Below are 9670 nucleotides of genomic sequence, written 5' to 3' on the forward strand. Positions count from 1 at the left end.
TCGTTTTACTTGGGTTTTCTTTTTAGCACACAAAGATGAAACTTTTCATGTTTTCACTAAATTTTACCGAAAAGTCATTAATGAGAAAGGATTTTCAATTCAAAATATTCGAAGCGATCATGGAACTGAATTTGAAAATCAAGACTTTGAAAACTTTTGTGATGAAAAGAGAATTGGCCATAACTTCTCTGCTCCTAGGACTCCCCAACAAAATGGGGTAGTAGAAAGGAAAAACAGAACCTTAGAAGAAATGGTCCGTACCATGCTTTGTGAAAGCAACCTTCCAAGATATTTTTGGGCGGAAGCTATCAACACAGCATGTTACATTTTAAATCGTGCTTTGATTAGACAAATTTTAAAGAAAACCCCCTATGAGCTTTGGAAAGAAAGAAAACCTAATATTGCTTATTTTCATATTTTTGGTTGCCGATGTTTTGTGTTAAATAATGGTAAAGAAAGACTTAAAAAATTTGATGCAAAATCGGATGAAGCAATCTTTCTTGGATACTCCTCCACTAGTAAAGCTTTTAGAGTTTTTAACAAAAGAACCTTAGTAGTAGAGGAGTCCATACATGTTGTTTTTGATGAATCTAACGATCTTCCTTCAAGGAAGAATGAGGGTGTTGATGATGCAGATCCTCTAATAGAAGGAATGAAGGATATCACTCTGAAAGATTCAACAATTCAAGAGGACGAGGAACAAGAGGACAAACAGGATGAGAGAGGTGAAGAACTTCAAGAACAACCTCAAGGTACAAATGACCTACCCAAGGAATGGAGGTATGTTCACAATCACCCTAAGGAGCTAATTATTGGTGATCCTATGCATGGGGTAAAAACTCGTTCTTCACTTAGAGATGTATTTAATCATTGTGCTTTTGTATCTCATCTTGAACCAAAAACTATTGAAGAAGCTGAAAATGATCATAATTGGATTAATGCAATGCAAGAAGAACTTAATCAATTTGAAAGAAATAATGTATGGACTTTAGTATCAAGACCTAAAAATTATTCTATAATAGGCACAAAATGGGTCTTTAGGAACAAATTAGATGAACATGGTAATGTAATAAGAAATAAAGCAAGATTGGTTGCTAAAGGCTATAATCAAGAAGAAGGAATTGATTTTGATGAGACCTTTGCACCTGTTGCTAGATTGGAAGCCATTAGACTTCTACTTGCATATGCTTGCTTTATGAAATTTAAATTATTTCAAATGGATGTCAAAAGTGTATTTTTAAATGGATATATTGCTGAAGAAGTCTATGTAGAACAACCCCCAGATTTTGAAAATCATGCTTTTTCCAATCATGTTTTTAAATTAAATAAAGCTCTATATGGATTAAAACAAGCACCTAGGGCTTGGTATGATAGGCTAAGTAAATTCTTACTAAACAATGGTTTTTCAAGAGGTAATGTAGACACAACCCTCTTTATTAAAAGAAATCAAAATGGCATGTTAGTTATACAAATTTATGTTGATGACATTATTTTTGGGTCTACTAATGAGTCTCTTTGTCAAGACTTTGCTAAGCTCATGCAGGGGGAGTTCGAGGTGAGCATGATGGGAGAACTTACTTTCTTCCTCGGACTCCAAATCAAACAAACAAAAGAAAAATCTCCATCACCCAAAGCAAGTACACCAAGGAACTACTCAAAAGATTTGGAATGGAGAACTCCAAACCAATTGGCACACCCATGAGCCCCTCATGTAAGCTTGACAAGGATGAAGAAGATAAATGTGTAGATTTAAAATATTATAGAGGTATGATTGGCTCTCTATTATATTTAACTACAAGTAGGCCTGATATCATGTTTAGTGTTTGTTTGTGTGCTAGATATCAATCTAATCCTAAAGAGTCTCACTTGAATGCTGTTAAAAGAATCCTTAGATATTTAAATGGTACTCAAACTCTAGGATTATGGTACTCTAAAGATTCACAAATTGATTTATTAGGATATTCAGATGCTGATTTTGCTGGATGTAGATTAGATAGAAAAAGCACTAGTGGAACCTGCAAATTTCTTGGAGTTAACCTAATCTCCTGGTTTAGCAAGAAACAAAATTCGGTAGCATTGTCTACGGCTGAGGCCGAATACATTGCAGCCAGAAGTTGTTGTGCTCAAATCTTGTAGATTAAGCAACAACTCGAAGACTTTGGTATCAAACTTAATGACACACCCATAAGATGCGACAACACAAGTACCATAAATCTAACTAAAAATCCAATTCAACATTCAAGATCTAAGCATATTGAAATAAGACATCATTTTATAAGAGAACATGTTCAAAACAAAGATATAATTCTTGAATATGTTTGCACTGAAAATCAATTAGCTGATATCTTTACAAAGGCCCTTAGTGAGGATAGATTCTGTGAAATTAGGAGAAATCTAAGAATTTTTGATCCTTATGCCTAAATATTTCTCAAATTTCAAGAAATCAATGTCAAAATTTCTTTGAACTCAATTTTCATCATCTCTCTTGGTCCTAAAAGCTCAAGATTATCATTCTCACAACTTGTCATTGAGCAAAATTTCTTCTCCCAAAATTGTGAATTTTTTCGGAATTTATTCATATTTTTTCTGAAATTTTGTGAATCATGAGTCGACCCCCTAGGGTCGACCCTATGGCATACTTGAAATTATTGCCAACTTCCCACGGGCTCTTTTCTTTTTAGCTTGAAGCCCGTTCATGAGCCGACTCATTCTTCTTCTTCGTCTTCCTCCCTCCAACACTCATCGTCCTCATCCTCATTCTCTCCAAAACCAAGGATTTAGCCCTAAAGCATTCTCCCTTCTCCTCTCCACCTCAAATCACCTTTTGAGAAAGGAGCTTCTCGCATCTTTCTCCCTTGATTGAAGCGGTTGGAGCGTGCCCTAGCTTCCACCGTTCTTCTCAAACCCATCTTTTCTCTCCGCCAAAATCCCTTTCCATTCTCTAGTGACCCTCCTTCTCCTCACCCATTTGATCTTCCGAGTCTCCCTGCCTGCTCTTGTGGTGAGAATGGCCCCAAAGATGAAACTCCCTCAAAGAAGAAAATCAGTCCGTGAGCTGGAAGAAAGTGTCCGCAGGAAAATGCAAGCTGCTCAGACCTCCACTGCATCCATTCCGGCTTCAGTATCTGCTCCAGGTCCCTCTCAGTCTCCCCTTAGCCCTGGCAAAATCCCTCTTTCTAACAGAAAGGTAGAAACCGACAAGAATGTGGATTTCAGGTTTTTCGAAAAAGAGGGCTTCACCTTTGGATCAAAGATCAAAAATCAAGGTTGGGGTTTTTATTGTTCTCTCAAGGAAGTTACTTATGTAGACTTGGTTAGAGAGTTTTATCTAAATCTGCATTATGGCAATGGAACAGTAACTTCTACAGTTAAGGGAGTTGATATTTGCTTAGATCCTATTAGTTTGGGAGAGATCCTACATTTGCCCTGTGAGGGATATTCTTACATGGAACTCCCAGTGAAAGAAGAGGGGATCAATGTAATTTTAGGAGGAACCTACTCGGAAAGTTTAAATAAATTGGAAGCCAAAATCTTGTCAATTGAAATGAGGATCCTACATCAATTAGTGACAAAGCTTTTCTTCCCGAGGAGTGGTAGGCATGACCTTCTTTCTGGGCGAAATATTTGTATAATGTTTCATGTGATCACTCAAACCCCCCTAAACCTCCCTGCTTTAATGATTGAGGCCATGAGAGAGACACTGAACAGATCCAAGGCACATCTGCCTTTTGGTATGGCCCTCACACTGGTTTTCAGGAGATTTGGAGTCAGTTTTGAGGGGGAGGCATCTGCTAAGCTTTCTCACGCAGACACCATCAACCAACACACTCTGCACCGCATGGGATTTACTAAAACTGATGGTGGTTGGATCAAGGGTTCTGAGGAGAGAGCTGAGGACAGAGTAGAAGACAGAGCTGAGGAAGAAGGTCCCTCATCTCCTCTCCATGACTTCAGGGCAGCATCTCCAGATATCCAGTTTGTTTCAGACCCAGAGGCTGGCCCTTCAGAGTTCACCAGGAGGCACACACCAGTTCAACAGCCAGACAGCAGAGCACCTTTCCCAGAGTACAGATTGGCTGATGATCAGATCGAGCAGATTTCTCAGCGTATGGCTTCCTTGCTTTCTCGTCAGTGGAGCACTTCTACATTTACACCAGGATCCACATCATTAGATTCATCTGATCAGACCTTGATTCCCCATATCTCCACTATTTTTCAGTTGATCTCAGATCAGTCTATTCGGATTCAGGAGCTCGAGGATTGCATTTTGAGACTGACTGGGAGAGTTCTTGACTTGCAGGGGCAAGTCTTAGCTTTGGCCCATCCTCAGCCACAGGAGAGCACTATTGAGGTCACAGACCTTACTGCGGAAGCTGGCAGGCTCAGAGGTGCATTGGAGGGTGGTTATGAGTTATTGAGGAGAGAGATCAGAGGCTCGAGTGAGCATGCATCTACTCAGTTCACTGCTCTGCTTCAGTCTGCTTCAAGAGCACTGAACGTTCTTGATTCCATCAGGCTTACTCTTTCAGTCCAGTCCTTGGCCTCTCAACGTTCTCAGCCTCCAAGTTCATCTCACCCACCTGCTCGTGCCAGCACCTCCACTCGTGGCAGAGGCAGACGGGGTAGAGGACGTGCTCTTGGCCGTGATCCATCATCTCCCCATCCCATCTCTGATACATCTGATTCTGATCCATAGAGTCATGTGTTCTACTAGATCCTAGGTGTTAGTCTACTGTTCTTTCTAGGATCTGTATTTTGGGCCATGTAATGATATTAGCTAGCTGACTTTTATATTATGAAATATGTATTGAAACAACTATGGTTTTAATCATCTTTTAATTATGTATCTACTCTTTGTAATGGTATCAATCATCTCTTGATTATATATCTTCTCTTTGTTGCTAATTCATATCTATGGTACTCAATGGCATATCTTATTTTATGATTGCTGTATTCAGGGGGAGTAAATATTAATGATTAGCACAAGAAGTTTGAAGAAACACTAAAGAGAAAATGTATTAAAAAAGAGGGGGAGTTAATAATGTTTGATAATGTCAAAAAGGGGGAGAAATTAAAAAAAAATTAAAGAAAAATATCAAAAGCAAGATTATTAAATGACTTCAAAATACAATGAATGAATTGCTAAGCAAAAGTATCAAATGCTAAGCAAAAGTATCAAAAGAGAGATAAATACAAAACTTAATGAGTGAATTGGGAGAAATTAACAAGATGGCTAACAAAATGAATGAATTGTTAAGCAAAGCAAATGAGCAACCTTTAAATTTACTTCTTAAACATGCTCTGATATGCTTTAAAATTAGACATGCTCTGATACATCTTAAAATTTGACATGCTCTGACATTAAGTGAAACACTTAATTGTTAAACCTGCTCTGATACTAAAACTAAATAATCAAATTAGAATGAGCAAATTTTCAAAAAATTTGAAAAACAAGCAAATGAGCAAATGAGATATTTTCAAACACGCTATTTTCAAATCCTAATGCAAATTCTGCTTTGCTCTGATAACAAAATCAAATTTTTTACTCTGATACCTAAATCACATAATCAAATGAGCAAATTTTCAAATCATTAAGCAATGGGCAAGTTACTTATGCTAATGAGCACATGTTTCACATTCCAAAAGAATCAATCTTCTTTTCAAGCAAATGGACTTATTAGTTGGTAGTAAATTTCCTTTTTATCTTCAAAACTACCTACAATGCATTTCATTCCTTTGAAAATTTATGCTCATTGATTCATAAAACTTTTGTTCAAATGTTTTGTCATCATCAAAAAGGGGAAGATTGTTGTTCCCTAGATTGATTTTGATGATTACAAAGCAGTTAAAGGGATACTAATATTTCTCACTTGAAAAAGCCTTTTTTGCTCCTCAAGGGCAAAATGGTAATTTTACCAAAATCCTAATTTAATGATATCAAATGATAGAACAAAAGATTTATGATCCAATGGTGAAAATTTTATTAATTTTGGACTTGTATGCTGAAAGATATGCATGATTGAAAATCATGAGTCGACCCATGAGTCGACTCATGGCACATGAGATGACTGGCACGCTGAATTTCCTAACCGGTACAGACTTGGCAAATCCTGTGAGTCGACCCATGAGTCGACCCCCAAGGCATGAGTCGACTCATGAGTCGACCTCTGCGGGTCTTTTTGCCAGTTTTACAGAACAATGAATCCTGTTCACTTCTGTGACGTTTTTCCACAGAGGTCGACCCATGAGTCGACCCCCAGGCATGAGTCGACTCATGAGTCGACCCCTGTGATGGAATTTTTTCACAACGGCTAGTTTTTAACCCGTTTTAAGTACTTTTAATGCTCATTTAATGCGATCTAACGGCTCTTTTTCAGCCTAGAATGTTTCTCTCTATTTCTTAAAGCTATAAAAGGAACAAAAAGGTGAAAAACAAAAAAGAGAAAGAAAGAGATTTAAAGAGCATTCAAGAGAGCATTGAAGAGTATTCAAAAGAGAGAATTTGAAAAAGGATTTCTCAAGCCAACTTTTCAGCCCTAATCAAGAGCTCATTCAAAGCTTTCAAGAAGCCTTCAATCCAAGCTCACCAACTCCTCAAGCGCTCAATCAAGTCTCCATCCACCTTGAGAAAATCCAAAAAGGAGATTCTTCTTTTAAGTAAAGTGTATTTAAAGTTATATTCGCTCATTGAAGGAGCTTTTCTTTGTGCTTAAGTGTGCTATAAATTGTTATACTCAGTTTGAGTATTTGGTTTTGTTTTGGAAGGGTTCCAAAACAAGGGAAGGTTGATCCGAACCTTAAATCGGAGTGTATAGGGTTGGCTTGTATCCAGAAAACAAGTGAACTAGCTTGGGATAGCTAGAGTCGGAGTTTTCGATGTTTGTATTCGGGTTGAATACAAGATTAGTGGATTGGAATTCCCAAGTAGCAGCTTGGGGAGTGGATGTAGGTGCAAGGTTGGCACCGAACCACTATAAATCCTTTTGTTTGGTGTGTGTCTAATTGCTCTTCTTTATCCCTCCATTATTTTTTTGCATTATTGCTCTTGCTTTTAGCCTTGAATTAATTCTACTCACTCTATCTATTTAGCTTTATCAAACATTTCTCATAAGTCATTAGTTAAGCTTAAAATTTTTAGAAACCCAATTCACCCCCCCTCTTGGGTTGCATAGCTGGGCAACACTTCTTTTCTTCTCCCACTGCTAAGTGTATTGTCATATCTGAGGTTCTTCCAATCCTCTACCTTAGACCTCTTTCTGATCTTGAACCAGCTGTCTTTTCAGTATCTCCTCTTAGGACGCATCATCAATGGTCTCAACTTGGCCCTCCTGCCAACCCTACAGATGTTCTTGATGACACATCCTACTCCATCACCTATCCCTACTACGGACTTATATTCTCCTATCGATAGTCCATCTATTGCTCTTAAAAAAGGTACTCGCTCTGCTCGCAATCTCCATCTCATTTATAATTTTCTAAGTTATCACCGTTTATTTTCTCCCTATTATTCCTATCAAGTTAAGAAGCATACATATGTATCAGTTGGGGAACCTGAGGGAACTGATAGATCTTTATCACCACCAGGAGGTCCACATTCAGGGCTCCATCCTTCTTTCAAAGCTTTCCTTATTTCTGCAGCTTTCCATCTAGCATACTTCTGCTTCGTTTCAATCTGCAGATGGCCATAGACAGAAGTCAATTTCACCAAGTCATACAATGGTCCATTTAAATATTGTTCGAAACATAAAAGAAAGAGAAATAGTACACACGAAAAATAGATCAATTATGCAAGTAGTGACAAGAAAATAAACTTACATCTGGTTGAAGTTGACCAAACTGATTCAGAATCTCAAAGAAGATGCTTGCAGCATAAAAGGTTTTTGCAGTATTCCTGTAAATCAATAACATATCAATCTTCACCTGCATCTATGAGACCAAGCTCAAAAATGATCTCCTTAAGACAACTGACATAAAAGAAATGATGATGAAATGTGAGATTTAGAATACAAGTAGGCTCATCCGGCCTGATCCTGCTTATCTGCCTTTGCAAAGACATTTGATGCAAATCCCTCCACATAAAGGTAGTCGTCAGGCCCTAACTTCAACGATTTCTTATACATAAAGGTAGCATTTATTTTTTTTTTGAGATAATATTTTTTTTTGATAAAAAAAATTGAACAGTGAGCTTAGCAGTGTCACACATCATCGTGGGATTCATTTGAACGGTCCTATGTCCTGCAAACCTAGACGATGGGAGGGTCACCAATGGCAGGGAACGGCTGCTATATTATATGTTAGAACGTCAAAAAAATTATGATGGGTGTAATCATATCAATATTAATACACTAAATTTTGTCAAAATTCTACGGTTAAGTGTGGCTCCTGAAAAATCCTCATGTTGCGTCGCTTTTAATTTTTATTTTTTTTATTAAAAATATTTTTTTTAAATCTGTTTTTTCTCTTGTCCCGACAGAGACCCGCAAGATCAAAAGAGTAAAGGCTTGGCCTTGGACTTAACCAGCCTCTAGTTTTTATTACTTTTATTTTTTTATTTTAAAATAAATTGATAGCTGGTTTGTGCTAAGTTTCAAAGTTTCTTTAATAACTAATCCCTAATGCTTGCACATATTTATTCTTAAATACAAACATCATACATAACTACAAGTAATTAGGTACACACAAATATAAGTGGGTGCAGGGACATTAAAACTGTACGTAGGAAGAATAATTGTATACAAGGACTAGTATTAGCATGTACAATATAAATATAAGTACATGCAAATTCTATATAAACATATGCAGGACTAAAAATTAAATAATATGGCCAAGGACTGCATGTTAAGATCCAAACGAGAAAAGGATCAGATACAAAAAAAGTCAAAACCTAGTCATGGATCTAGGTTAGTGCATATGTTTCCAATTTCATTAGCACAAATAATACACCAAAGCTCATTGTGGAAACTTGATCGCTCAAATTATCAGCATTCAATGTCAAAAAAAAAATTAATTAACAAGGTTTTCATGGTTTCCTTACCATAAGAAACACTGATTGGGTTGGGTGATGTTGGCAAATCTGTTAGGCTATAGCTGTGGAGGGGAATCCAATGAGGCTGCACCCAAACCCACACAAGGACAATTCTGGATTGAGGTTCCGCTCACGGATCTACAAACTTTGTTTTGGATGCAAAGGTTTTTCATGCGATCCGCGTGATATCGGTTGGAGGTATCAATAGAAGCTAGTGCCACAGTGAGATTGATACACATAGTTGAACCTCTGGGGTACCAAGAATTTGCTGACCTCGTGAAACCAGACACATAAAGCTGCTGATCACCAACATGTATTTTTTTATTTTAATAATACAGACTATTCATGCAATCCTAATATGAATACAGTCCAAAAGGTCAGAAATCGGCAAAACAGTGAAATCCGCCCAAAAGCCTCTTTCGGAGTGGTCAGCGATGTAACTCGCAACCCAGTCCGCCCGTGGGGGTGTTTTCACTTGCAACCTGCATCTAAATCCTCACAGCAATTATATGGAGTATAGTTTGGTTAGACCAGTGCTACCTAGAAATGTCGCCAATTTCCCCAACTCCCCCTTGGTTTCCATGAATAGCACCCAATTCTCGGCACAGGCAATTGTCATACCCATAACGTGCTAAACCACAATGG

Source organism: Elaeis guineensis, chromosome 8, assembly GCF_000442705.2.
Source record: "Elaeis guineensis isolate ETL-2024a chromosome 8, EG11, whole genome shotgun sequence".
NCBI lineage: Eukaryota > Viridiplantae > Streptophyta > Magnoliopsida > Arecales > Arecaceae > Elaeis > Elaeis guineensis.